The 27,847-nt window shown below is 43.0% G+C and overlaps 1 protein-coding gene and 1 pseudogene across 4 annotated transcripts in view; one reads left to right on the top strand and one right to left on the bottom strand.

The window, feature by feature from the left end:
• The window catches only part of ARIH1 (ariadne RBR E3 ubiquitin protein ligase 1), a 175,759-nt gene that overhangs the window by 25,646 nt on the left and 122,266 nt on the right, over positions 1-27,847 (top strand). The window lies entirely within an intron of this gene.
• On the bottom strand, positions 7,979-14,569 carry LOC307111421 (ADP-ribosylation factor 1-like; annotated as a pseudogene). The gene is made up of 2 exons: positions 13,090-14,569; positions 7,979-12,652 (listed from the first exon to the last, which is right to left on the bottom strand). The product of its transcript is annotated as an ADP-ribosylation factor 1-like (transcript).

Below are 27,847 nucleotides of genomic sequence, written 5' to 3'. Positions count from 1 at the left end.
CGGAGGCTTTCGAAAGGCCTTGCGCCGGAGCAGACAGCCGGCCGGGTCCCCCGCTTTGGCCTTTGATCGCGGGGGACCCGGCCGGCTGTCCGCCGGTGCCCCAGGCCTTCCGAAAGCCTCCGGCAGCCATGGCACAGAGGCTGAGCTCGCGGCGCCAGTGGCACCGCGAGCTCAGCGTCCTGCTGGCCCAATCAGCTACCCCGGCCACCCTGAGTCCCGCCCCCTGCGCCTCCTGCTGGCCCAATCGTGGGCGTAGCGGAGTGATGGTAATTTACATATTACCATTTTATTATGTAGGATATTAATGTAAAGTTTATTCATGATTTATGTATGAAATTTCAAACAGACCAGTGGTCTGACAGAAGTCTCTACAGATTCTGGAAGAATAGCATTGTGAACAGAAGAATCTACAGATTCTGGAAGAATAGCCGGTGGTGCTCAGTGGTTGGTGTGTCAGACTGCCCACCACTGGGAATCGAACCTGACTGCTTCAGGTTCGATTCCCAGTCAAGGACACGTACCAGAGTTGCAGATTCGATTCCTGGCACTTGCAGGAAGCAACCAATCGATGTGTCTCTCTCACATTAATGTTTCTCCCTCCCCTCCACACCTTCCACTTTTTTTTTTTTTTTTTTAGTACTTGAACATTTTTTAAAATTTAATAAATCTTTATTGTTCAGATTATTGCAAGTGTTCCTCTTTTTTCCCCCATAGCTTCCCTCCACCTGGTTCCCACCCCACCCTCTGCCCACTGTCCTCATCCATAGGTGTATGATTTTTGTCAAGTCTCTTCTCTCACCCCCACACCCTTTTGCCCCCGAGAATTGTCAGTCCACTCCCTTTCTATGCCCCTGATTCTATTATGTTCACCAGTCTATTCTGTTCATTAGATTTTTTTATTCACTTGATTTTTAGATTCACTTGTTGATAGATATGTATTTGTTCTTCATAATTTTTATCTTTACTTTTTTCTTCTTCTTTCTCTTCTTAAAGAATACCTTTCAGCATTTCATATAATACTGGTTTGGTGGTGGTGAACTCCTTTAGCTTTTTCTTATCTGTGAAGCTCTTTATCTGACCTTCAATTCTGAATGATAGTTTTGCTGGGTAGAGTAATCTTGGCTGTAGGTTCTTGGTATTCATCACTTTGAGTATTTCTTGCCACTCTTGTCTGGCCTGCATAGTTTCTGTTGAGAAATCAGCTGACAGTCGTATGGGTGCTCCCTTGTAGGTAACTAACTGTTTTTCTCTTGCTGCTTTTAATATTCTCTCTTTGTCTTTTATTTAATACTAGAGGCCCAATGCACGAAATTCGTGCATGGGTGGGTGAGTCCCTCAGCCCAGCCTGCACCCTCTCCAATCTGGGACCCCTCGAGGGCAGTCGGACATCCCTCACACAATCCAGGACTGCTGACTCCCAACTGCTCGCCTGCCTGCCTTCCTGATTGCCCCTAACCGCTTCTGCCTGGCAGCCTGATCACTCCCTAACCACTCCCCTGCCAGCCTGATTGATGCCTAACTGCTCCCCTGTCAGCTTGTTTGCACCTAACTGCCCTCCCCTTGTGGCCTGGTCACCCCTAACTTCCCTCCCCTGCAGGCCTGGTCACCCCTAACTGCCCTCCCCTGCAGGCCTGGTACCCCCCAACTGCTCTCCCCTGTAGGCCTGGCTCCCCCCCCCCCCCCAACTGCCCTTCCCTGCAGGTCTGGTCGCCCTCAACTTCCCTCCTCTGCCGGCCTGGTCACCCCTAACTGCCCTCCCCTGCAGGCTTGATTGCCTCCAACTGCCCTCCCTTGCCGGCCTGGCCCCTCCCAACTGCCCTCCCCTGTTGACCTGATCACCCACAACTGCCCTCCCTTGCAGGCCTGGTCCCTCCCAACTGCCCTCCCCTGCTGGCCATCTTGTGGCAGCCATCTTGTGTCCACATGGGGGCAGCCATCTTGTGTGTTGGAGTGATGGTCAATTTGCATATTACTCTTACTAGATAGGATGGCAATAATATTTCTTTGAAAAGAAAGTGTAAATAATTTTACTCACCAGTCTGACTTTTTAAAAGTAGTAATTTGGTTTCATTGGCCTTAAACTTTGTCTCTGTTTTTTATAATCATCTCAATTCATATTGCATTAATATAGCTGGGTTCTTGGAATATATGACTGTCTGAAGCTTGACTTAAATTTTTCCATTCTGCCCAGCTTTAAAGCCAGTAGAGTGAAAATAGGACTTTAGAACTCACAGAAATCCTCTAGTCATTCTTAGGAATGAAAGTAAACCATTTAAACAATAGCTAAAGAATTAAGGATGACAGTAAGCTTGTCTAATCTTTGTTTCATATCGGAGTCAACCCAGTTTTTTATTCACAGAGTCAGATTAACATGGATAAAAGGGATTTTAAAGGATCTCCTGGCCAACCACTTACCAAGTACTACCGTCCTGTTAAGTGGTCCCTAAACCTATTCTAAAAACCTCTGCAGTGATTTAATCCCCCACAGCTGCTTATAGAAGTGAGCGCATTTCATATTTAACAGCTCTGATTTTAAGTTCTTCCATATAGTAATATCTGTTTATCTGTAGCTTTTTACTTGAACCTGCCTGGTTTTAACCTTTCTTCATGATAGCCTTTCTAAAATTATAAAAGGTCTAACACCACGGTGGCACATGTGCACCCTGTTCAGTTAAACAAATGCCAGACAAGGCGAAGTATGTTTGTTAATATCCTCACTGCAGACACTGGAAGGTTTTGCAATAACAAGTGAATTGGTAACTAATCTGATGTTACAGTTTTGTTAATAATTTTGGGGTTTTGAGTTCTGTATATTTCCTGACTCTGCATGTATAAAAATAAAAGTCGTTGCTATACAGTGTTAATGAGTTAGCTCTGAATAAAATATTTCTGCTATCTTTATTAAGCTTCTGGGTCAGTTTAAGTGAAGAATATCCTGAAATGTCTTATCTTGGTGAATCAGGATTTTCTTCTTTCTGTGTAACCAAAACAAAGAATTAAGTTGAACTCTCCTCAGTAACTTTTTAAAAAAATCTTTATAGTTGAAAGTATTATATATGCCCCCCTGTTTCCCCTGTTGACCTCTTCTAACCCGTCTCCACCCTAGGGAATAACTTCTGAGTTTTAAAAAAGGAAGTTTTAAACAGCCTTCTTTTTTTTTAGGCATCATTTAAAAAATATATATATTTCTTTATTGATTTTAGAGAGAAAAGGGAGAAGGAGAGAGAGAGATAGAAACATCAATGATGAGAGAGAATCATTGATCAGCTGCCTCCTGCATGTGCCCTTGGCCTGAATTGAACCTGGGACCCTTCAGTTCGCAGGCTGACACTTCATCCACTGAGCCAAGCCGGCTAGGGCTAGGCATCATTTTTAAAAAATAATTCTTTATTGTTGAAAGTATTACATATGTCCCCTCCTTCCCCCCCATTGACCCCCTCCAGCTGCCCGTGAAACAGCCTTAGTATTCTAACACTATTGATAAACTTTTTCTAGAATTAAAAAAAAATTGTTTGTTTATATATAATTTTTTGGCTCAAATTTTAAAGTACAAAAGATTAAAAAGTAAAAAATATGTTAACTACCTGGTTCCCTTCTTTAGAGGCAACCATTATTATGCTCATTCTTTGTTGTTTTTTTTTGTTTGTTTGTTTGTTTTACTTCTCACCCAAGGATATGCTTGGGTTGCAGGTTCAATCCCCGATAGGGGGTATGTATATGCAGGAGGCAGCCAATTGGTGTTTCTCTCTCACATCGATATTTCTCTCTCTCTCCTTTTCCTCTAAAAATCATTAAACTAAACTAAAAGAAAAAACAGGATCCTAAATATATTGTAATTATTTTATGAATTTCTGAGGATAATGGGTTCCTAAAAATAATACTTTAGTTTAATTGGGAACAATATATAACTTGAATACTTGATTAGGGTGTTTTTTTTTTTTATGTTTGTGTTTTTTACTGACAAATATTTCTCTAGCTGCTACACTGTGCTGGAGGAATAGAGATACTGGACAACTCTTTAAGGAGGCATCTGTATATATAAAAGTCTAATATACAAAGTGTCCCCTTGGGAGTTTGACTGGGAGTTCAATCACTCGCTATGATGTGCGCTGACCACCAGGGGGCAGCACAGAATGAAGGAAGGCCATGGCCTGCAGCTGAAAGGCCCCGATCAGCCCTGATCGCCGGCCAGGCCTAGGGACCCTACCCATGCACGAATTTCCTGCACTGGGCCTCTAGTGTAAAAATAATTTACAATGCAGTGGTATGTGCAACAGTAGAATTGAAAGATTAAAGAAGGAATATTTAATGTTGTTTTCTGTGAAGGATTGACAAATCCTCCTGGTAGAAGTGGGTTTTGAAAATGAATAGTAAGTAGCTCACTAGCCAGAAAGGGTTGGAGATAGCATTACAGAGGAGAAGAAATAGAATGTATAAAGGCAGAAGTGATTAATGGTCTGGTATATTGAATGAACGATAAGAATTGAATATTGCTAAAAATTATTGGGAAGTAGTATGATAGGAGGTGGGGCTAGACAGGTAGGTAGGAACACTTTGCTGACAGTATATGAAATAAAACAGAATGAGATTAGAAAGCAGGGAGGATAGTGAGAAGTCTTAAATCTGAATAAGAAATATGATGAAGTTAGTAAGGCTGGAACAGAGATGAGGGAGTCACATTCAAGATATTAGGTTGTAGCCTGGCCCATGTGGCTAAGTGGTTGAGTGTGAACCCATGCATGCACCAGGAGGTTACTGTTTTGATTCCCAGTTAGGGCACATGCTTTGATTGTGGACTTGATCCCCAGTGGGAGATGTGCAGGAGGCAGCCCATTGATGATGAGAGCTTTCTCTCCCCCCACCCCTCTACAATCAATATAAACATTATTTTTTAAAAAGGCATTAGGTTGTAGAATCAGTGAGTTAATTTATTAAGAGACAAAAAATAGCGTAGTGGTTAAGTCTTTGGCACCATAAAGTATTATAATAGTGTAGTTGAAATTTTAAGCAGTCTTCATTTAACTAAGTTCCTGGATTAAAAGTTTCTTTTCATTCCCTCAGTAAAACGGACCTATTTGATGTCCAAGGCAAGCTCTCACTTGTTGGCCTTCCTTGATAAGTAAAACTAAGTGTGAAATTAGCCATCACAATAGGCCTCATACTGTGTCATGCCATTTATATAAAAGGTCCAGAATAGGCAAATTCATAGAGACAAAAAGTAGGTCTGTGGTTGTCAGAGGCTGGGTTGGATAATGAGGAGTGGCTGCTAATGGGTATGAGTTTCTATTTGGGGAGATAAAATCTTCTAAAATTAATAGGTGACACAACTGTGTGTCACAACTCTGAATATATGAATTATATCTGAACAAGTTGTTATAGGAAAATAATCATATATATATATATATATATATATACACACACACACACACACACACACACACACACACACACCACATTCAGATTTCTTCCCCAGTTTTGTCCAGTGATGTCTTTTAGAGCTTTTCTTCTTCCAGTCTAGAATTTAATCAAGGATCATGCATTAAATTTGACTAGAGGCCCGGTGCACGAAATTTGTGCATGGGCGGTGTGTGTGTGTGTGTGTGTGTGTGTGTGTGTGTGTGTGTCCCTCAGCCCAGCCTGCACCCTTTGCAACCTGGGATCCCTCTCACAATCCAGGACTACTGGCTCCCAACTGCTTGCTTGCCTGCCTGCCTTCCTGATTGCCCCTAACCGCTTCTGCCTGCCAGCCTAATCACCCCCTAGCCACTCCCCTGCCAGCCTGATTGATGCCTAACTGCTCCCCTGCCAGCCTGTTTGCCCCTAACTGCCCTCCCCTGCAGGCCTGGTCACCCCTAACTGCCCTCCCCTGAAGGCCTGGTACCGCCCAACTGCTCACCCCTGCAGGCCTGGGTCCCCCCCCCCCCCCAACTGCCCTTCCCTGCAGGCCCGGTCACCCCCAACTTCCCTCCTCTGCCGGCCTGGTCACCCTAACTGCCCTCCCCTGCTGACCTGATCGCCCACAACTGCCCTCCCTTGCAGGCCTGGTCCCTCCCAACTACCCTCCCCTGCTGGCCATCTTGTGGCGGCCATCTTGTGTCCACATGGGGGCAGGATCTTTGACCACATGGGGGCAGCCATCTTGTGTGTTGGAGTGATGGTCAATCTGCGTACTACTCTTTTTTTAGGTAGGATAGAGGCCTGGTGCACAGGTGGGGGCCAGCTGGTTTGCCCTGAAGAGTGTCCGGGATCAGGGTGGGGGTTCCCTTGGGGCGTGGGGCGGCCTGGGCAAGGGGCCTGTGGTGGTTTTCAGGCCGGCCATGGTCCCCTGGCAACCCAAGCGGAGGCCCTGGTATCTGGGATTTATCTTCTACAATTGAAACTTTGTAGCCTGGAGTGGAGCCAAGCCTCCTGTTCGCTCCGTGGCGTCAGCCATTTCTGTTGGGATTTATTTATCTTCTATAATTGAAACTTTGTAGCCTTGAGTGGAGGCCTGGGCCCTCCAGAGTGTGCGGAAAGCTTGGCTTCCTCCATCGCCGGGGAAACCCAAGCCTCCCTCCTTCTTGCTCCGTGGCTGCACCCATCTTGGCTGGGGTTAATTTGCATACTCGCTCCTGATTGGCTGGTGGGCGTAGTGGAGTGATGGTTAATTTGCATGTTACTTTTTTATTGGATAGAATTATCATGTCTCATTACCTGCTCATGTTTTTGCGAGGCTACAATAAGAAATGTATAAATGATTAGATCCCCTGGAAACAAAAGGGGAAACATTTTCCCTCAATCTTCCTTAAATATCAGACATGGATCTATATTATTTTAGATGCATGCAAAATAAAACATTTGATTAAATTAAAATGGCTTTTATATATGTGTAAGCTTTTGATGAAGCTTAAGCCAAGTCAGCATTTTTAGATGTTAAAGTGCTTTTTAAAAAATAATTTAGAAGCTACTTGAATATTCATTTGAATGAATTTGAGATAACAGGACTCTATATAACTTTTAAAGATATTATTGATAAGGTTTTTTTTCAAATTATAAGAGAAAGTTTATTTTGAAAGTCACAGAGGTAGAAAAAAGTGAGCCAGCTGGGCTGCATGTGCACAGGAAACACCTCATAGAGGCAAAAGAATGGTCTGAAGCTTAGGGAAAAGAAAGTAGAGGTAACACAACCTGGGGGAAATTGAGGGGGAAAGACATAGAATTGCTCAAGAGAGAGAAAACACATCCTGGGGGAAATAAAGGGGTGGAGAAATTCCTAGGAGTGCTCAAGAGAGGGAACACCTGGAATAATTTTGTGTATGTTTTACTATATTTTGGTAATTGACCCGAATGGCACTATTATATATTCTTTTAAGACCCCAAAATTCTTTTATGTAGATCTGGTGCTAGCAACTGTTTTTACATAGAAAAATGTAGAATGGTAAAATGCTGAAATATGACTTTTATTTAGTGATTTCAAGCGTACTCTAATCACACCTTGGCAGCATAGTAGAAAATTTATGCATGTAATAATTGCCATTTTAATTTTGGTAGAGAAAGTCTTTGGATATGATAGTTTCTTGTATATGAAAAGAGCAACATCTGTTTGAAGAATTTGCACGGCATGGTTACAGAAGTTCCAGAAACTGTTCATGGTATTAAAAATACTTATTATTTTGCCTATTGCATTGGTAGTTTTACTTGAAAGAAGGGAAGTAATATGAAAATCAAGAATAGTTTATTTGGGTATGTGTATGGGAGGGTTGCAGACATGAAGCAGGTATTTTACTATAGATATAGATAGATATGTTTTCTTCTGGTTTCCCCCTCCCCCTTATATACCTTGATTTTAATTTTTATCAAGTCTGTCTGTCTGGCCTTTGCCGCTGTGGCCCATTGATCTGTCCATCTGTCTGTTACAGTGCATATTGGGTACTTCCAGAAGTATGAATTCAGTGATGCAAAGGACAGGCGGGCTGCAGCTGCAAAGGTAGGACAGAATCATTCCAAAGAAAAGTCACTAAAGGACCATTAAACACATATACGTGCGCATATATTGGCAGCAAGTACCTCATTTCACACTTTTTAGCCTATAAATCTTTATGGAAAGCCTGTTCTGACATAACAAATTTAATAATGTATTTATAAGGACACAGTTTTATTTTTCTTTTAAACTAGAAGCTTACGTTGGCACTTAAACAAAATAAATTGGTGCAAACAGTTGAAGAAAACAAAATGAAAGGCTTATCTATAAGGTGTGAAGTGCTAGGTTGATTATTTACATTTCTTTAGTATTGGTTGTAAAGTGAGGAATTACAGGGATAGCTGAATGATACAGATATTCGCATCATTTTCTTTGCTATTAGACTTCTAAAATGAAGGGGCTATGTTTTTCCAAATAAGTTAATACAGTGCTTCTCAAAACTTCCTAAATAAAAAGACAGATAAAAGTTTTTATTTGGTTTTCATAGAAGATTGCTGTGTTTTCAAAATTACTGTAAAACCTAAGATCTTAAGTATCCACAGGCTAAATTCTGACCCAAAAGGCTGATGTTAGTAGTTAACACTTTAAACAGGCCTTTTTTTTTTTTTTAAGATATTTGTTTATAGAGAGAGGAAGGGAGAGGGAGAAAGAGAAACATGTGAGAGCAAAATATCAGCTGCCTCCTGCACGCACCCTACTGGTGATCAAGCCTGCAACCAGCCTGCAATCCTGATGCCCCGCCGAGTTATACCGGCAAGGGCAGTAGTTATCACTTGAATAAACTATATACTATATTGAGGCGATCTATTCTACTTTCTTGAACGTGGAAACATTTTGAAGTGAAGTTTCATGGTGTACCATAGTAAAGAGAGGTACTTTGATTCAGTAGTGTTAAAACAAAATGTTTTGATTTGCTTTAAGATGGCCCCATTTTTTTGCCTTGAAAAATTCTTTTTGCATTCCTTATTTCATATTTAGCACCTTCTTCCAAATGTGTTTTAGGTATTTCATGGTTTAAATAGATTATCCTTTTTACCTTTTGTAGTATGAAAATATTAAAATGAATAATTGTCATGAATCTATAATTTATTCAAAATTGTCATATCTGGCCGTCCAACTCAATAGAAAGCAAAATAGTTCTGAATTTTAGAGACTTATCTTTGTTTTAATCATGACTCAGCTACTATTGACATTTTAAAAGTAACATTTACTTTTTAGTTTCTCTCTTAAACTGCATGTTGGTGGTATCTTCACAAAATTTGGTTAATATGGCAACTGTTTAACTGGATCCTAAATCATTAAGATTTGATTTTTTAAAAAGTGTGCTTTCTTATGTCAATAAATAATCTACAACTGAAATGATTTATTTTCAAAGAAAAATGAGTTCCATTTGTGTCCTTTCTCATTTCCTGCTCCAATTCCACCTTACTCTGCAAGTTGCTGTTTTTTTTTTAACAGTATATTGTTAATTTAACAATGGTACAGTATTTTTTCATATGATCATATAAGTTTATCATTTTCCCTATTGCTGAACCTTTTATTTCATTCTGTATCATGTGTCTTCTTCCCTTTTCCTTTCTAGACATAACGTAATCTTGGAAATGGACTTGTTGGGCTTTGGGTATAGACATGTATAGTTTTGTTTGGTTGTGTTTTTGTTGTTTGTTTGTTTGTTTTGTTTTTTAAAAATATATTTTTATTGATTTCAGAGAGGAAGGGAGAGTGAGAGTGAGATAGAAACATCAATGATAAGAGAGAATCATTGATCGGCTGCCTCCCACATGCCCCACACTGGGGATGGAACCTGCATGTGCCCTGACCGTTCAACCACTGAGCCATGCCAGTCGGGCTTATTTATAGTTTTTACAAATAAGACTGGACGTTTTCAAAAAAGGTTATTGGGTTTATATTTACACCAGCAGTGTGTGAACTATCATTTTCTCTATACCCTTGCTGACTATTAAGAATCTTAAGTTTTTCAATAGTTTGATAAAGAAAATACTAATGGTTGTTTTATCATTTTTCTGAATTGACTTTTCAAATCCATTGTACCTTTTCTTAATGTCTTAATGTATGATAATGGTTTTTTTAAAAAATATACTTTATTGATTTTTTACAGAGAGGAAGAGAGAGGGAGAGAGAGTTAGAAACATCGATGAGAGAGAAACATCAATCAGCTGCCTCCTGCACACCCCCCATTGGGGATGTGCCCGCAACCAAGGTACATGCCCTTGACTGGAATCAAACCTGGGACCCTTGAGTCCACAGGCTGACGCTCTATCCCCTGAGCCAAACCAGTTAGGGCTGATAATTGTTATAGCTCTTTTCTCCAATCTGTTCTTGTTTTTTAGTTTTTTTTTTTTTGTTTTTCTTCAGAGAGGAGAAGGGTGGGGGTAGAGAGAAACATCGATCCATTTTTTGCCTCCCCATATGTGCTCCCACTGCAAATCGAACCCACAACCTAGGCATGCGCCCTGACTGGAAATCGAATCAGCAATCTTTGAGTGCACGGAAGGTGCTCCAACCAACTGAGCCAAACCAGCCAGGGCTGTTTGTTTTATTTTGTTTTGTTTTTAAAGTAAATCTTTATTGTTGAAAGTATTACATATGTCCCCTTTTCCCCCTCATTGATCCCCTCCAGCCCGCGCCCCTCCCCTTTGTTGTTGTTGTTTTTTAAAGACAGTAATATATGTATGTGGTAACAAAAGAAAAAGACCTATTATGCCTTCAAATAATTACATTTATTGCTTTAATATACCCTTTTTTCATCACCCTTTGACATGATCTATTTCCTCTTTTGTGTTTCATCTTGAAGATTCCCACTTTATGCCAGTTATGTTTTTGTTATCACAGTCTTTTTGTCTTGTGATAATAGCTAAGTCTTCATTTGCTCATAATTTAGTTTCTATTTTTTTTTAAATATATTTTATTGATTTTTTACAGAGAGGAAGAGAGAGGGATAGAGAGTTAGAAACATCGATGAGAGAGAAACATCGATCAGCTGCCTCTTGCACACCCCCTACTGGGGATGTGCCCGCAACCAAGGTACATGCCCTTGACCGGAATCGAACCTGGGACCCTTGAGTCCGCAGGCCGACGCTCTATCCATTGAGCCAAACCAGTTTCGGCCATAATTTAGTTTCTAAAAGTCACACTATTATGTCTAGAATTATATCATTCAGTGACAGTCCAAGCACTATATTAGAATTATTGTTCTGTTTGTAATAGTTGAGAGATTTTATTATCATAGCTGTAATTACAGTACTTGTTTGTTGAAATGAAAACTGAAAACAGGTATATAAAATAGTTGATTACTAGTCATGTATTGAAAGTAGGAAGAGATTCAACAACACCAGATAAACCAGTTCCGAGGTTATCCCTTAGATAAATTGTAACAGCTCCACCTTCTTCAGTGTTTATCAAAATACAAAAGAAAAAAAGTAGAGGTTGTTTTTTAATGTCAAATCTGACCTTTTTAGGCTGAGGGAGTAAAAGCACATGTGGACGAAGGTTCTCAGGAGCTAGGCTCTTAAGATGACCAGCCACCTGTCCATGCTCCTACCCAGGCAACCTGGAGCAAGAAGCATACATGGGGACCATGGGGGAACTCCTGTTCTGGCCAGAAGGGTCCCACCAACGTACCATTGCTAACCTAACGGAAAGCTGGGAATCCCTCCAAGGGATCTGTGAGTGGTGGCCACAGCCCCTGGACCATCCCCTGGGCATTGGGGTAAGCATAGGTATAAGCACAGATGCTATAGGATACAAATGACCCAGTGAGAGAGAGCCAATCAGGGACTGCAGGTGACCATGCAGAATGTATTGTGGGTGGTTTGCCCACTGAACACTCCAGATGGGAGACAGACTATGGTTAGATTGGACTCAAGCCATTACTACAGAACCTAAACTAGGCACATGTCTCCCTTCTCTGTGTTCAAGGGTCTTCTTAGCTTGTATTTGTAACTATTTTTAAACTGAGTGTGGGTTAAAACCAACCACAAAAATGGATCTCATCACAGATCTAAAGCCCAGAGGAAGAGGTTGAGCTGATCTGACAGCGACTTCTAGAGGCCCTGGGTGCCCCAAATCCCTTCTCAATACTAAACAGTGGGTTGATTCTCTTTTTACAATAAAAAAAGCAAAATAATATTGCAGAGGAGTACCAGAAACTGCCTTTTTGGAACAAGAACTATTTACATTAAATAAAAACCCCTTTGCAGGCTGTATTTGCATTTGTATAGTATTATGAAGAACACTGGGACCGACCCTGGAGACAGTTTCTAGCACTCATACCACAGGGTGAAGGAGGGAGTGAGGGGGGAGAGAGAAGTATGACTCACTTCTGGTTCTGGAGAAGATTGGACAGCCGTCCAGTCCCTCTTGGAGCCCATTACCACTGGTGTAACAGGTAGCCTGAATGTACCAGTTCCTGTAGTGCAGTATCAACTTATTCATGATCTCGGTCACATTCAGGGCATTGGGGAAGTCCTGATTGTTAGCAAACACCAGCAGAACAGCATCTTTGAACTCGTCCTCCACCAGCATCTGAATAATCTCCTCTTGGTCATTGCTGTCAACCGATAAAATGAAACCTGTGTGTTCTTGAAGTAATGGCTCCAAAGAGGCTGGATTGTGTCCTGGCTGCCCATGTCCCAAACGGTGAAGCTCTTGTTTTTATATTCCACTAGAGGCCTGGTGCACAGATGCGTGCACACTCAAAGGAAATTAATTAGAAGGTGGGTGGCTGGCTGGGCGGGACTGGGCGAGATGGGCTGGACATGCCCTGGAACCAACCTCCCGTGGTCCTTACCCAGTAGGCCGCACCTGGGGTGGCGCTGGGGCTCAAAGGGCATCTGCCAAGTGAGTGGGGTCCCTCCGGCAGGTGGGGTCCCTCAGCCTGGCCTGAGGGGATCGGGCCAAAACTGGCTCTCCAACATTCCCCAAGGGGTCCTGGAGTGCAAGAGGATACTCTGCAAAGTTGCCTGTCGCTCAGCAGCTCCTGTGTACTAGTATTGTGGGTGGTCTGCGCACTGAAACTCCAGATGGGAGATAAACTGGTGGTCAGTGCACGTCAACCTGTCGGCTGGTTGGCCGGTCACTTAGTCTTTTATATATAGAGATAGATATATAGATGGTCTCCAATGGTGAGAATGGTGGTCACAATCTCACCCAGCTTCAGTTTGTATTGGATATTGGTATTCCCTGCAGCGTCCAGGCTTAATGCAAGAATGCGCATTTATTTTTTGCCAAAAAGGCCCTTCCCAAAGATGTTGCCCTTGCTGTAGACCAGAGGGAGAGACACTGGCCAGAGAAACCCTTGGTGGCTATGGTGCTCCCGCTGCTGCTGCTGCTCCTCCTCCTCCTCCTCCTCCTCTGAGCTGGGCATTGATTTCTCTCCCCAGGATTATTATTTTTACTTTTTGTTTTTTTAAGGGGCCTAACATCAAATGTTCTGGACCTCCCTAAGAACAGTACTTCTATTTGTGCCCACCCAGAGATGCAAAAACAAAACAAAACAAAAAACTTTCGGTATTGGGATCATTTGGATTGTGTTTACACTCCTCCTGAAGACCTCTTTCCTACTCTTCTCTAATTAAGATGCTCTTCCCACAAAGCCTCTTGTATAGCTAGCTGCCAACCTTAAATTTTATATTACTGTTCTCCTGGGCCAGAACCTGTTTTTTAGATCTATGTCTTTTTAAAAATTTAATATTATTTTGCTGGACTACATCCTTAATTTAACTTCCACATGACTTAAGATATTATTCATTGTGGCCCTGACACTGTCTTTAATTTGCCTTTTAAATTCAATTGCTAATTGGCTAGCTGAGAAACTCTAGATTGGAAGGTTTATGAAAGATACTGATTTCTGTACTATTGCTATTATTATTGTTTAAGTTTTAGCCTTTTCTCTTTATCCTTGGTATTCTGGAGAGATGTGTAAATGTGAATTTTCTGATTAATTGAGCCTTTAGTGGATCCTTTCAACTGAAAAACTGTGTCCTTTTAAAGCTTTGGGAAATTAATTTCTAATACTGTGTTGGTAATTTTCTTCCCTCTCCTCTTTTTCTGGAATTTCTGTTAGTGGAGAGTGGCTTAAATAAAAATGATGATAAAATTCCACAAAAAAAGATTGGGGGGAATGTGCATGTAGGAGTACAAAATCTTCACTTTCACATTAGAAGGTGATAGCTAATATCCCAAGTGGAAAGATAGTCGCTATATGAGCATAAACATTTATGATAAAAGTAAATACCAAAGGAACAGCTATAAGAGAATTTAAAATGTTTGCCTCAAAGGATTGGGAATTAGTAGTGACTGAGATGTGGCAAAGAAGGTTGTTAAACCTGGGGGTTACTATTAATTTCTAAAACTATGCACACATTAAATTTAAAAATTAAAACTGATTCATTGCAATCTCATCATCAAAGGTGGTTCACATTTAGTGGTATCTTCATTCTGTAAGATTTCCTCAGCAAATATATGTAGAGGTGTTCTTAGCTCAGGAATCCTATCTAATAAAAGAGTAATATGCAAATTGATCATGACTCCAACACATAAGATGCCCGCCACCATGTGGTCAAAGATGGCTCCCCCATGTGGACACAAGATGGCCTGCAAGGGAGGGCAGTTGGGGGCAATCAAGCCAGTAGGGGAGGGCAGTTGCGGGGGGAACCAGGCCTGTAGGAGAGGGCATGTGGGGCTACCAGGCCTGCAGGGGAGGGCAGTTTGGGGGGACCAAGTCTGCAGGGGAGGGCAGTTGGAGGGAACCAGGCATGCAGGGGAAGGCAGTTGTAGGGACCAGGCCTGCAAGGGAGGGCAGTTAGGGGCAATCAGGCCGGCAGGGGAACAGTTAGGCATCGATCAGGTTGGCAGGGGAGTGGTTAGGGGGTGATCAGCCTGGCAGGCAGAAGCCGTTAGGGGCAGGCAGGCGAGCAGTTGGGAGCCAGTAGGTTTGGATTGTGAGAGGTATGTCTGACTGCTCGTTTAAATGGGCAGTCAGATATTCCTCGAGGGGTCCCAGATTGGAGAGCGTGCAGGCTGGGCTGAGGGACACACCTCCACCCCTCCACCCCCCGCATGAATTTCGTGCACCGGGCCTCTAGTCCTATCTAATAAAAGAGAAACATGCAAATCGACTATACCTCCGCTACGCCCACAAGCCATGCCCACCAGCCAATCAGGAGCGAGTATGCAAATTAACCCAACGAATATGGTGGTGGCCACAGAGCTGGAGAGAGCAGGAGGCTTGGGTTGCCCCTGGCAATGGAGGAAGCCAAGCTTTCTGCCCGACCTGGCCTGCCCTGGCCTCCACTCAAGGCTACAAAGTTTCAATTATAGAAGACAAATAAATCCCAGATACCAGGCCCTCTGTTTGGGTTGCCGGGGGGCGTGGCTGGCCTGCAAACCATCACAGGCCCCTTGCCCAGGTTGCCCCACGCCCCAAGGGAACCCCCACTCTGATCTGGGACACCCTTCAGGGCAAACCTGCCGGCCCCCACCCATGCACCAGGCCTCTAATAAAAGAGTGATATGCAAATTGACCATCACTCCAACACACAAGATGGCTGCCCCCGTGTGGTCAAAGATTGCTGCCCCAATGTGGACACAAGGTGGCCAGCAGGGGAGGGCAGTTGGGAGGGCCAGGCCACAAGGGAAGGCAGTTGTGGGCGATCAGGCCAGCAGGGGAGGGCAGTTGGGAGGGACCAGACTAGCAAGGGAGGGAAGTTGTGGGCGATCAAGCCTGCAGGGGAGGGCAGTTAGGGGTGACCAGGCTGGCAGAGGCAGGAAGTTTGTGGCGACCAGGCCTGCAGGGAAGGGCAGTTGGGGGGGACCCAGGCCTGCAGAGGAGAGCACTTGGGAGGGACCAGGCCTGCAGGGGAGGGCAGTTAGGGATGACCAGGCTGGCAGGGGAGGGCAGTTAGGGGCAATCGGGCTGGCAGGGGAGCAGTTAGGCATCAATCAGGCTGGCAGGGGAGTGGTTAGGGGGTGATCAGGCTGGTAGGCAGAAGCGGTTAGGGACAATCAGGAAGGCATGCAGGCGAGCAGTTGGGAGCCAGTAGTCCTGGATTGTGAGAAGGATATCTGACTGCCTGTTTAGGCCCGATCCTCTTCCCCCGCTCCTCCACCCTGTGCACAAGTTTCATGCACTGGTCCTCTTAATTCATTATAAACCATCATGAAGGAAGATTCCAGTTGTATACACCAGATGTTCCTTTTTCATGTGTCTTAATCATTGACCTGTGTATTTTAAGAACAACTAACAAGTGAATGTACTGGAGACGTACATGGCCTATTACAGCTTGGTTATAAAACTTTCTTTAAATAGAACAGTATATTTGTGTCTATTTCAAGGAAATTTGGATTTATGATTACTTTTTGAACTTTTAAGAATTTTTAATAGCTTTCTTACGGGGTTTTTCTTACAAAACAGTTTGTGAGATGCAAATTTACTTAAACAAAACCTCAACATTTTTAAAATAAGTGTTATGATTTTCAAATAATCTCACTATCTGTGATTCAAAATTTTATGTACCGTATAAACATACTTAGAGTATAACAGTTAGTGAATTGCTAATCAGAATCCTACCACTTACAGGTATTTTGAATTGCTATGATGGGAAGGGAAGGCTATTAGTAAAAAGATATGGTTTGAAATAGTACTAGTTAAATGACTGCTAACCCTTTGCACTAGCTTGCTTTTTCTTGATTCCTTTATTCTAATGCTAACCGTGTTGAGTCACACTCGACATCTGAGTGCAAAAGGTTAAACCATTATTGAGTAGTAGTTGAACCCTGGCCAGTGTTGCTCAGTGAGTGTCAGCCCGCGCACTCAAGGTCGATTCCCCATCTGCTCCTTGCCCCCATCAGGGTGCACGTTGGAGGTTTCTCTCTTCCCCTCTCCTCCCTCCTTTCCACTCTCTCTAAAAATGAAAGTAGTAGTTGAGAATGTGTATTTATCCTTTTTTTAAGTGCCTCCAGAAGACGAGATAACTAACTACATACAAGACTTCTTAATGGTATTCAATTCACTTTAAAGAAATAATTTAATTTTTGTATACTATCTCTAGGTGGTTTGGAGGTGGCTAGGGGTTGTGTTAAGTGAAGTGGCAGTACATTGAAGTCACTCAGATGTTTGGGTTTTGTGATTGGTGGAGCATTTTTAGCATGTGCCACAATAGCTTAGTGAAATGCTAATACTTTGGGCTGGACAATTAGGACTCAGGTGAGAATGTGACTAGATAACTGAGATGTTTACTAAATAACCTTAATTATCTCTCACAGTTCTGAACTACTGCAAAATGGCATGAGGTGATCTGTATAGAATCTTCATTTGTGGCTTAGACTAGCTCCATCATGCTAAGGTCGTTTGGAATTGAAGTTACTTGATTCTTGACTTTATACTCTTTTAGTTCTTAACCTTTTTATCTGTAGGATTTCCCCTCTTTCAAAGAACAGCCAGTTAGGAGACTAAAACCCAAGAACATTTTGCCTGAATGGGGCCTCATGTAATGGTAAAGATTTAAAACTAGGGTTATGTTGGAGGTGGCTTTGCTCTTGATTAAGTAGATACTAAAACATATAGTGGTGTTTAAAGTCTTGAGTTTGTTTTTCTGATGTAAAATAGAAGTTTTACCTTAGTTATTGTTTCTGTTGTTTGTATAAATACTAGAGGCCTGGTGCATGAATTCATGCATGGGTGGGGTCCCTCAGCCTGGCCGGTGATCAGGGCCAAGGGGCCGATCGGGACAGGCTGGTCAGGGGGAGGCACTGCGAGAGATTGTTCAGCCGCGGGAGGTTGGCTGTGGGAGTGACTGACCACCAGGGGGCAGCTCCTGCATTGAGTGTCTGCCCACTGGTGGTCAGTGCACATCATAGCTGTCGTAACGGTTGCTTGGGATTTTATATATATATTCACACACACACACACACACTAGAGGCCCGGTGCACGAAATTCGTGCACAGGGGCGGGGGTATGTCCCTCAGCCCAGCTTGCACCCTTTCCAATCTGGGACCCCTAGAGGGATGTCCGACTGCCCGTTCACAATCCAGGACTGCTGGCTCCCAACTCCTCGCCTGCCTGCCTTCCTGATTTCCCCTAACCGCTTCTGCCTGCCAGCCTGATCACCCCCTAACCACTCCCATGCCAGCCTGATTGATGTCTAACTGCTCCCTTGCCAGCCTGTTTGCCCCCAACTTCCCTCCTCTGCCGGCCTGGTCACCCCTAACTGCCCTCCTCTGCAGGGTTGATCGCCTCCAACTGCCCCCTCCCTTGCAGGCCTGGTCCCTCCCAACTGCCCTCTCTTGCAGGCCTGGTCCCTCCCAACTGCCCTCTCCTGCTGACCATCTTGTGGTGGCCATCTTGTGTCCACATGGGGGCAGGATCTTTGACCACATGGGGGCAGCCATCTTGTGTGTTGGAGTGATGGTCAATCTGCATATTACTCTTTTATTAGATAGGATAGAGGCCTGGTGCACGGTTGGGGGTCAGCTGGTTTGCCCTGAAGGGTGTCCCGGATCAGGGTGGGGGTTTCCTTGGGGCGTGGGGCGGCCTGGGCAAGGGGCCTGTGGTGGTTTGCAGGCCAGCCATGTCCCCTGGCGACCCAAGCGGAGGCCCTGGTATCTGGTATTTATTTACCTTCTACAATTGAAACTTTGTAGCCTGGAGCGGAGCCAAGCCTCCTGCTCGCTTCGTGGCCAGCAGCCATTTCTGTTGTGGTTCGTGTATCTTCTATAATTGAAACTTTGTAGCCTTAAGCGGAGGCCTGGGCCGGCCAGGGTGTGCGGAAAGCTTTGCTTCTTCCATTGCTGGGGGCAACCCTAGCCTCCTGCTCTTTCCAGCTCTGTGGCTGCCGCCATTTCTGTTTGGATTTGTTTACCTTCTATAATTGAAACTTTGTAGCCTTGAGTGGAGGCTTAGGCAGAGAAGGGCAGGCGGAAAGCTTGGCTTCATCCATTGCCTGGGAAACCCAAGCCTCTCTCCTCCTCTCTGTGGCTGTAGCCATCTTGGTTGGGTTTATTTGCATACTTGCTCTGATTGGCTGGTGGGCATGGCTTGTGTGTTTGGCTGGTGGGTGTAGCGGAGTGATAGTTAATTTGCATATTACTCTTTTATTAGGTAGCGCGCGCGCGCGTGTGTGTGTGTGTGTGTGTGTGTGTGTATATATATATATATATATATGTATATATATATATAGACTAGTGGCCCGGTGCACGAAATTTGCGCATGGGGGGGGCGTGTACCTCAGCCCGGCCTGCACCCTCTTCGATCTGGGACCCCTCGAGGGATGTCCGACTGCCGGTTTAGGCCCGATAACCTGTGGAGTCGGGCCTAAACTGGCAGTCAGACATCCCTCTCGCAATCCGGGACCACTGGCTCCTAACCGCTCTCCTGCCTGCCTGCCTGCCTGCCTAATTGCCTGATTGCCCCTAACCGCTTCTGCGTGCCAACCTGATCACCCCCAACTGCCCCCCACCCGCCGGCCTGCTCGCCCCCAACTGCCCCCACCCCCGCCGGCTTGATTGCCCACAACTGTCCCTCTGCTGGTCTCATCGCCCCCCACTGCCGGCCTGCTCGCCCCAACTGTTCCCCCCTGCAGGCTTGTTCACCCCCAACTGGCCCCCTCTGCCGGCTATGTGGTCCAAGATGACCGCCCTCATGTGGACACAAGATGGCTGCCACAAGATGGCTGGCTGGGGAGGGTAGTTGTGGGCAATCAGGCCAGTAGGGGAGGGCAGTTGGGAGGGACCAGGCCTGAAAGGGAGGGCAGTGGGGGGTGATCAGGCCTGAAAGGGAGGGCAGTTGGGGGGGGGGGAACAGCCTTGCAGGGGAGGACAGTTAGGGGCTACCAGGCCAGCAGGGGAGGGCTGTTGGGAGGGGACAAGGCCTGCAGGGGAGGGCAGTTGGGGGTGACCAGGCCAGCAGGGGAGGGCAGTTAGGGCCAATTGGTTCAGCAGGGGAGCCGTTAGGCATCGATCAGGTTGGCAGGGGAGTGGTTAGGGGGTGATCAGGCTGGCAGGCAGAAGCGGTTAGGGGCAATCAGGCAGGCAGGCAGGCAAACGGTTGGGAGCCAACAGTTCTGGATTGTGAGAGGGATGTTCAACTGCCCTCGAGGGGTCCCAGATTGGAGAGGGTGCAGGCTTGGCTGAGGGACACACCCCCACCGTGCATGAATTTCGTGCACAAGGCCTCTAGTTTCCTTCATATAGTGCATGTATGAGGGCAAGTGAAGAATATAGAAGCCAAGTTTGAGATGTATTCATTAACAAGTTTTGGTACATCATAGTTATGTTTGTAGTTCAAATGCTTACCTCAGGAAGTTACAAATTAAGTGTCATGGATCTAAAGAATCATAGATAATAGGTCAAAATTTGTCAATTTTGTTTTAAATAATCTTCAAGCATAATGTGTGCAAGTGTGAAATTCTTGTTGCATTTTCCAAGAAGTATCTTCAGTGGGAAAGTCTCCCAAGAACATTACACTCAATGTTTTTCCTTTCTCTTTTACCTTCCTTTTCCTGAGGGTAGCTTAGAAGTAAATATTCAAAACTGGAAAATTTGAGGATTAGTATTGTTTAGTTATAAAATTTTTTTAAAAGGCATATGCCTTTTAAATCATTTGGGAATTCTGTGATTGTCTTCCTCAACCCTCTTAATCATCTCTCTCTACTGCTGGGCTAGAAAGCCAAAAATGGTATTTCTCATACTATTTGCATTTAGGGTTTTGGATGTGGAATAGTAGCTGGAATTAGGTGTGTGTGTGTGTGTGTGTGTGTGTGTGTGTGTGTGTGTGAGAGAGAGAGAGAGAGAAAGAGAGAGAGGCGGGGGGGGGGGTCAGAAAGTTCTTTTTCTTCCCTTTTCTGCGCCTCCCCCCTCCCCCTCTTTTTTTTATTGCTGCGTTTTGAAGATGTGAGGTTTTCCTGCATTATCAAGGGGCATTTGTTGCAAAGGCTAGACTCTGTTTTATTGTGTACATGACCTAGCCTTATGGGTATCTAGAAGCAGTTGTGGCAGTGTCAGTGGTGACTTCTGGTTCCGGCTTTCTTATCTTTGGATCACACAGTTACCTGCTATTCAAATTTAGTGGTTCCATTGGTGACTTATGGAGGGGGACAACTCATTGTGATTTGGTCTTGTAATGTTATGGTGTCATTACTTGCAGACATAGCTTTATAGCCCCCCTCCTCAGTCCTTCTAACAGTTAAGCACCCAATTCCTTTTATTAATTCTCTCTTTCTATCTAGCTCTAGCGGTTTCTATCACCTATACCAAATCTTTATTGATTGAAGTCAAGAGCATCTTTTGGTGACAAGATAATACTATTACATTTTGCATACTACTCTTTCATTTTGCATATGGTACTGTATGAACTTGGGCTATATAACAAATTTATTCTATTGTATGTCATTGACTAAGCATTAGTTATATTGCAGGTTTTCAGTGACTTACTATAAGTCTCAACAGCTTTCATATTCTTTTAAGCTTTTTTTTTTGGCACATTCCATATATCATAAAATTTTGTTATGGCTATCCTTCCATGTCTGCAGACAGATCAGTTTTCTTCTTGCTTTTTATTTTCTTAATATATTTTTATTCATTTCAGATATTGGGAGAGGGAGAGAGAGAGATATGGAAATATCAATGATGAGAATCATTGATCGCCTGCCTCCTGCACGCTCCCTACTGGAAATTGAGCCCACTAGGGAGCGAGCCCACAGCCTCAGCATGTGCCCTGACTGGGACCTCCTAATTCCTAGGTTGATGCTCAATCACTGAGCTACACCAGCCTGGCCTTCTTGGTTTTTTAATTGCTGCATAAATACAGGATACTTCATATATTGTAAGTTCAGTCATAAATCACTATAGTAAATGAGTATCGCAATTAAGTGAGTCACATGAATTTTTTTTGTTTCCTGGAGCATATAAAAGTGGTGCTTATAGTACTGCCCATTCAGTGTGCAATAGCATGTGTCTAAAAAACAATATACATACCTTAGTTAAAAATATTGTATTGCTAAAAAATGTGAATTATCATCTGAGCCTTCAGCAACTCAATCTTTTTACTGGTGGAGGTTCTTGCCTCAGTGTTGGTGGCTGCCGTCTGATCAGGGTGATGGTTGCTGAAGTTTGGGTGGCTGTAGAAGATGCTTAAGGTAAGATAACAGAAGTTTGCTACATCAATTAACTCTTCCTTTCATGAATGATTTCTCTGTACTATGCAGTGCTGTTTGATAGCATTTTATTTGTTTTTAAAGTATATTTTTATTGATTTCAGAGAGGAAGGAGGAGAGAGAGAAAGAAACATCAATGTTGAGAGAATCATTGTTGGGCTGCCCTTGATTAAATTTATCCTAATATCTCCTTGTATACCACATTAAGAGTAAAAACACTTTCAGAGTGCTTGACTAATTTCCCTTGTGATGAAGTACTAGTATTTACAAATTGAACTTTAACGTCACAAGCTCTTCGAACTCAAGAGAAAGCAACATATAACTAACTGACCATATCTGAAAATGGGTTCAGGTAGGAATTTTCCTGCTCTGTCTAGAGTTTGTCCTTGTTATTTATTAATAGTAATCGCAAATGCTGGCATCACAGGAAACTGTCTTCAAATTAATTTAAATGGAAGGCCAGTGTCAGACATGGCTTCAGAGATACGTTGTGCCAATAGTTGGTCTTGAGACATATTCTGTTGATGCTGCCACTTTATTTGAGCTTCAGAATGTCAACAAAAACAACCAAATTCACTACCGACAATGACAGATCAAAACACGTGTGCGATTGGCGCCAGCAAGAGTTTTATATGTATCGCGCATGCACGAGTCAACGTTTATTTTGAAGTTGCCAGTGCGCGTCAAATGTACCGGATGGACGGTCAGTCACTTAGCCTTTTATATATATAGATTGCAGCAGTTCAGTCACATCATCAGGCTCCACTTCTAATTCTAGTTCTCTTGATGTTGCCACCACATCTATAGTTACTTCCTCCACTGAAGTCTTGAACCCTTCAAAGTTATCCATGATGGCTGGAATCAACTTCTTCCAAACTCCTGTTCATGTTGATATTTTGTCTTTTTTCTGTGAATCATGGATGTTCTTTTTGTTTGTTAATCCTCACCCGATGATATTTTTTCCATTGATTTTAGGTAGAGTGAATGGGAGGGAGAGAAACATCGATATGAGAGACACATCAATTGGTTGCCTCCTGCATGAATCCCGATCGTACCTGCAACCCAGGTACATGCCCTTGTCCTGGAATTGAACCTGCCACCCTTCAATGAGTAGGCTGACGCTCCACCTACTGATCCACACTGGCCAGGGCACAAACGTTCTTTCTTAGTGGCATCTAGCATTTGGAATCCTTACCGGAAGGTTTTTCAATTTACTTTGCCCAGATCCATCAGAGGAATCACTCTCTATGATGGCTATAGTCCTATGAAATATATTTCTTAAATAATAAGACTTAAAAGTAAAAATTACTCCTTTATCCAAGAGTTACAGAACGGATGCTGTGATAGCAGGCATGAAAACATTAATCTCATTGTACATCTCCATAAGAGCTCTTGGGTGACCAGGTGCACTATCAGTCAGCAGTAAGTAATACTTTAAAAAGAAACTTTTTTTCTTTTTCTTTTTTTTCTGAGTAGTAGGTCTCAACAATGGGCTTAAAATATTCAGTGAACTATGTTGTAAACAGATGTGCTGTCATCCAGGCTCTGTTGTTCCATTTATAGAGCATAGGCAGAGTACATTTAGTATAATTCTTAATGGCCCTTGGACTTTTTGAACAGTAAGTGACCATTGACTTCAAATTTAAGCCACAAACTACATTAGTTCCTGAATATTTCTATATAGGTTAAGAGAATTAACCTATTCTTTGAAGCCTTAAAGCCAGTCATTGACTTCTTTCTAGCCAGGAAACCCTAGATGGAGTCTTCCAGTATAAGGCTGCTCTGTTTACATTGAAAATCTGTTGTTTAGCCCTAGCTGGTTTGGCTTTGTGGATAGAACGTCAGCCCATACACTGAAGGGTCCAGGTTTGATTCTGGTCAAAGGCATGTACCTCAGTAGCATGCTTGATCCCTGGCCCTGGTTGGGCGTGTGCGGGAGGCAACCAATCAATGTGTCTCTCACATCGATGTTTCTCTCTCTGACTCTCCTCCTCCCTTCCACACACTCTAAAAATCAATGGAAAATATCCTCAGGTGAGGATTAAGAAAAAAGAAAGAAAATCTTTTGTTTACTGTAGCCACCACCTTCATTAATTTTCTGAGCTAGATCTGGATAACGCTGCAGCTTGTACATCAGCACTTACTGTTTCACCTTGCACTTTTATATTCTGGAGGTGTGTCTTATTCCTCCATGAACAAACGTCTGATACTTCCAACTTTTCTTCTGCAGTGTTCTCACCTCTCAGACTTTATAGAATTAAAGAGAGTTAGGGCCTTGCTCTGGATAAAGCTTTGGTCTAGGGAAATGTCGAAGCTTCTGTATAGACCACTAAAACTTTCTCCATATCAGTAATGAGGCTGTTTTGCCTTTTTTTTTTTTTTTTTATCATTCATGTGTTTATTAGAGTAGCATTTTTAATTTCCTTGAAGAACTTTTTCTTTTCATTTGCAGCTTGATTAGTTGGCACAAGAGGTCTAGTTTTTGGCTTATCAGCTTTCAACATGCCTTCCTCACTATTATTTCTAGCTTTTGATTTAAAGTGAAAGACTTGTGACTCTTTTACTTGAATACTTAGAGGTCATTGCTGGGTTATTAATTGGCCTAATGTTAATATTGTCATGTCTCAGGTAATAGGGAAAGGGAGAAAACCTAGCATAAGGGGGGGAGCAGAGGGAAAACGGCCTGTTGATGGAGTAGAGCACACACACATTAAGTTCACCATCTTATGTGGGCACACTTCAATGGCATCTCAGAATAATAACATCAAAGATCACTGATCACAGTTCACCAAAACAAATCGTAATAATGAAAAAGTTTGAAATATTGTGAGAAATACCAAAATGTGATGTAGAAACGCAAAGTGAACAAATAAATGCTGCTGGAAAAGTTGCACCAATTGACTTGCTCGACTCAGGCTTGCCACAAACCTTCAATTTATATTAAAAAAATGCAGTGTCTGCAAAGCTTAATAAAGTGGTGTGCTTGTATATACTGAGTATTAGTACAACATAATTTATAGGCAGTCGCTTGGGGAAATATAGGTTATTCTTGCTTTATTGGGTTTCCAAATAATTTGCCTGTTAAATTTCTTATTTGTACCCTCCTACACTTGCATATTTCTGTTGAGTAGGTTTCTAGAAGTGGAATCTTCTGGGTTTGAGGTCATGTGCATTTTAAGTTTTGGTCAGTTCCGCCAAATTTCTCACAAAAGTTTTTACCAAATGTGCCAGCCATCTAACATGTGGTGGGCCATTTCCCCACACCTTTGTCCCTGAATATTATCAGTTTTTTAAGATCTTAGCCATTGGGAGAGATTAAAAGCACTCATATTGAGAATGAATATTTTGTTTTCCAGCCCCGTTGTATTGTGTGAATTCATAAACAGTTTATTTTTGTTGGGTTGTCTTTTATAGACATTGTGTTTATTTACCTTTTATTATAAATGTTGCGATTGTTTCTATACAGAAGTTTTATACTTTACTAGAGGCCCAGTGCATGATTGAATCATGCACGTGTAGGGTCCCCTACACGCTTTCGCTTTTCGCGGTGGAGCCGGGTGCCTGTCCTCTGGTGCACCAGGCCTTTCAGAAGCCTCCAGCTTGGCGGAGGCTTCTGAAAGGCCTGGTGCCGGAGCAGACAGCACCCAGCTCCCACACTTTTGATGGTCCACGGCCGCTGAGGGGGGCTACCCTGCGCCTCTCAGTGGCCCCTGAGGGGGCTGTTGCGGACACCTGGCTACCCTGCCGTTGAGAGGCGCAGCTGGGTGTCCGCGGCAGGCCCCCTCAGCGGCCGCGGATCTGGCCGTTGAGAGGCACAGAGGGCGGGAGTCCCGCCCCCTGCGCCTCTCAACAGCAGGGTAGCCCCCCTCAGTGGCAGCGGATCCGTGCCTCTCAATGGCCGGATAGGCCACCCCGAGTCCCGCCCCCCAGCCTCCCGCCGCCCAATCGTGGGCGTAGCGGAGTGATGGTAATTTACATGTTACTCTATTATTAGATAGGATGGCTTTGAGTTTCTATCATTGTTTAAAAAGGCAGTACAAAACAATAGTCTACAAATTTTGGGCCATCAGCAACTCTTACAGAGCTTAGAGATAAAGCTAGATAGAAACGAAACATAATGTAGAAGCATGAATCCATTTAAACTGAGATTTTAAATGGAGTCTATAACCTACTTAATTCTATTTCAGATCAAATTCTGAGATGAATAAAAAGCTAGGCTTTGGAGGTCTTTCCATGTATGTTAATTGGGATTAAAAAAAAATTCCCCTCCCCAAAGATATAAACAAGTGGAAGAATATACCATGTTCATGGATTGGTAGAATCAACATCATTAAAATGTTCATACTACCCAAAGCAATCTATAGATTCAATGCAATTCCTATTAAAATACCAATGACATACTTCACAGACCTAAACAAACACTCCAAAAATTTATATGGAACCAAAAAAGACCCCAAATAGCTGCAGCAATCTTGAGAAAGAAGAACAAAGTTGGAGGGATCACAATTCCAGAAATCAAGTTATATTACAAAGCCACTGTACTCAAATCAGCCTGGTACTGTCACAAAAACAGGCATATAGATCAATGGAACAGAAAGGAGAAGCCAGAAATCAACTCAAGCCACTATGTTCAATTAATATTTGACAAAGGAGCCAAGAACATACATTGTAGCAGAGATAGTCTCTTCAATAAATGGTATTGGGGAAATTGGGCAGGTATGTGCAAAAAAATGAAACTAGACCACCAACTTACACCATTCACAAGAATAACTCAAAATGGATAAAAGACTTAAATATAAGATGTGAAATAAAAGTCCTAGAAGAAACCATAGGCACCAAAATCTCAAACATTTCTTGTAGCAGTATGTTTACTGATACATCTCCTAAGACAATGGAAATTAAGGAGAAAATAAACAAATGGGACTACATGAGAATAAAAAGCTTCTGCATGGCAAAAGAAATCATCATCAAAATAACAAGAGATCCCACCACATGGGAGGACATATTTGCCAACGCCACATCTGATAAGGGATTAATCTCCAAAATATATAGGGAACTCATACAACTTAACAAAGGAAGACGAACAATCCAATTAAAAAATGGGCAAAGAACCTAAGTAGGCACTTCTCCAAAGTGGACATACAGAAAGCCAAGACACATATGAAAAAATGCTCAAAATCACTAATCATCTGAGAGATGCAAATGAAAACGACGAGATATCACCTCACACCTGTCAGAATGGCTATCATCAACAAATCAACCAATGATAACTGTTCTCGAGGTTGCGGAGAAAAAGGAATCCTAGTAACACTGCTGGTGGGAAAGCAGACTGGTGTAGCCACTGTGTAAAGTATGGAGTTTCCTCAAAAAATTTAAAATGGGACTCCCATTTGACTCAGTCATCCCAGTTCTAGGAATATATCTTAGGAAACCTGAAACACCTATCAGAAATAATATATGCACCCTTATGTCCATAGCGCAATTTACAATAGCTAAGACTTGGAAATAGCCTAAGGGCCATTACCAGCAGATGAGTGGTAAAAAAGCCATGGTACATTTACACAATGGAATATTCTACGGCAATAAAAAAGAGAGAAATAAGCCAGTCAGAGAAAGTTAAGTATCACATGATCTCACTCATATGAGATATCTAATGAACCAAATAAAACTGATGGTCAAAAATAGACCCAGAGTTATAGAAGCATGAACAGACTGT

This window comes from Cnephaeus nilssonii, assembly GCF_951640355.1.
Source record: "Cnephaeus nilssonii genome assembly, chromosome: 1".
NCBI lineage: Eukaryota > Metazoa > Chordata > Mammalia > Chiroptera > Vespertilionidae > Cnephaeus > Cnephaeus nilssonii.
Note: the sequence above shows the minus strand (reverse complement) of the source record. Positions and strands in the feature narration are given on the sequence as shown.